This window comes from Triticum dicoccoides, chromosome 4A (genome assembly GCF_002162155.2).
Source record: "Triticum dicoccoides isolate Atlit2015 ecotype Zavitan chromosome 4A, WEW_v2.0, whole genome shotgun sequence".
Classification (NCBI taxonomy): domain Eukaryota; kingdom Viridiplantae; phylum Streptophyta; class Magnoliopsida; order Poales; family Poaceae; genus Triticum; species Triticum dicoccoides.
Window position 1 is genome coordinate 636,059,484 of NC_041386.1, and position 2,600 is coordinate 636,062,083.

Consider the following 2,600-nt stretch of genomic DNA (forward strand, 5'->3'; position numbering starts at 1 on the left):
AAAGAGGACACGTGGCAGCTACCTGTGAAACCTGGGAACATTGGCTGCCTATTTGGTCACTTTGCCGTCTGCCATGGTGGACGGCAAAGATTCAAATCACTTTGCCGTCTGCCAGCAGACGACATAGCTGGCCACATGGCAGCTTCGCAGTACTGCCTAGCTGAGCTCTTTGTCGTCCGCCAGCGGACGGCAAAGTGATTTGAATCTTTGCCGTCCGCTGGCGGACGACCAAGAGCGCCGTTAACCCCCTAACGGCTCTCACCCGCCACCGCACTGACGTCCGTTCTCTTTGCCGTCTGCTGGCATCAGATTGATCAGTCGATGAACACGTCTCTCCTGGCCGGGCCTCAGTGGCCTGCCGGTGGCGATCTGAGGGTTTAAATCAGCGAGGCTCTGGAGATAACCCATCACTCGCTGGGTCAAACGCTCTTGAGCGATGACATACTAGACAAGGTTGGCCAGCACTGGTCTCTCTCAATTCATCCACCGGGAAAAGATGTTACTTCCCTAGGTGCTGCACGGCTCGGAAAGTAGTAATACCCTCGTTCGCTGGCATAGGGTACCGAGAATCAAAGGCGAACAAGCGCTTCGTGTGCAGCCGCTTCTATGGCCATCTGCGGAGTCGGCATAGATTTCCCCAGGAAGGAGACTTCCGTTGGGTCTTGGTTTGAGTTTACGGGAGGTATGTGCACTACTGCCCAATATTTCGAGGTGGATGAGGTGATCCTCGACTTGAGCAGCTCGTACTGGGGTGGCTGGGTAGAGCCCATGGTACTGCAGGTAAAGTCCCACAATATTTTAACAAAGCTACCCGGGGTTGCATCTGGGGTTCTCAGATAAATGCTAGGGCTCGGCATGGCAAGAAATGGTTGTGAGGTTTGCGCACAAGATGAGGGGTACTCGGCAAGGTCACGAGGTGTCCTTTTATATAGTGACTGGGCTGGGTTATTCACCACGGTGAGGGGCACTAGCTTGCTGGTTCTACTCTCATGGGGGTCGGGGTCAAAGCCACAGATACACACATCTCGCAAAAGTGATGTGTTACTATGGGTGCCGTCGGGGTTGGTTTTGGTAGCTACGCCCGGAATTAAAAATGTAACCATACATCAATACATCTATTATTTAAATTAGGGGTGCACATGCAGATAACATTGGGGTAATACAAGATCACACAACTACATGCTGTGGACATACTGAGACTCGGTACTACTCGAGTGACTTAGTCTACCTCGTTTATATCCAAGCAGGCGTGCCTTGTGGCTGTCGAGGTTTCTCCACGGGCTTCACCGTCGGAGTTAGCTGCAGGTGGTTGAGGAACTGCAGGGTCGGGGTAGTGATGATGACCATCGCGGGGATTGTTGGCCACAATCCCGTTTTATTGTGTTCCCAAAAGGCGACGAAGCACTTCTGGGGTCATCAAAGCACCTTGGTCGATGGCTGGGGCTGAGCTTAAGGTCTCGATCGGTTGTCCGAATAGCACGACTGGGTTGTCGGCATCGGGCTCATCTTCTCTTCTTGCCGGGGTTCGGCGAACCAGTTCTCCACGAGCTGCGATCAGATCAAGGGTGATTTGATCGAACAGTCCCTTTAGTGCACTTACATAGCGCACCAGATGCAATAATGCAGGATCTGTCTCGTGATCTTCGTTCGCAACTTGGGGTGGTCTACCATACCCGTCACGGCTGGGGTAGTAGTAGAAGGAGCGACAGTTAACTCTGGGCGACAAGTGTCAGAGTTGAACTATGGCTTCTCGAGCAGCTAATTGGATGGCTTGTGGCTCAAAGGAAGGTGTCCTTCCGGTGAACCTGTAGGGGCGTTCTGGTGATAGACCTCTACCATAGACGTGCACAGTGGCCCAGAATTGGTGGCTCTCATCGCTCATGGACCCTTGGTACACAACATATTCTGGGGGCTCTTCTAATGCAAAGGCACGGTGGGTGAGGTTTGCTAGCACGGTCACAAAACCTCCATGGTTGGTTGCTGTGGTCTCATTGTGAACAATGGGGCCAGGCATTATAGCTCGGTTTGGGGAAGAGGTTGTGCTGTGCTGGGTTGAGGCTAGCGTGCCCTTTTTATAGAAAAGGGGGATGGAGTCTTCCTTCGCACGCTTGCGAAAAAGACTATTTAGGGGCTGGTCACTGGCGCGTGATCGATAGGCTAGGCTGAAAGGTTGGGCACCGACTGCCCGAAGGTGTCGGGTCACTGTGTGGCTACCTTACACGAGAAGCTTGGTCGGGGTTTGGTTAAGGCTTGCTGGGTTGGTTTACCTAGGTTTATTGACCTGGCTAAGATAGGATTAACCAATGGTCAGCCTGGCTCTGATACCAAGTTTGTCGGGACCGGTTTTTTGGGGTATTAATTTCCCAAAAACGGCCCTTGTGCTCACCAGCCCCAAGATTACTGTTAGCTGATGAGGCACCAACTTGTTACAGAAACTCCAAGCAAAATACAGGATATGTAGTACAAGACCATTCTGGCCTATGAGTACAACAAATGGTTTTTCTAGTGGCTGAAGGCGGAAGTGGTTTGTGGATCATCAGCGTCTATGGGACTCCATTTCCCACAGGAACAACTGACTAGGATAACTCCTATCTTCGCGA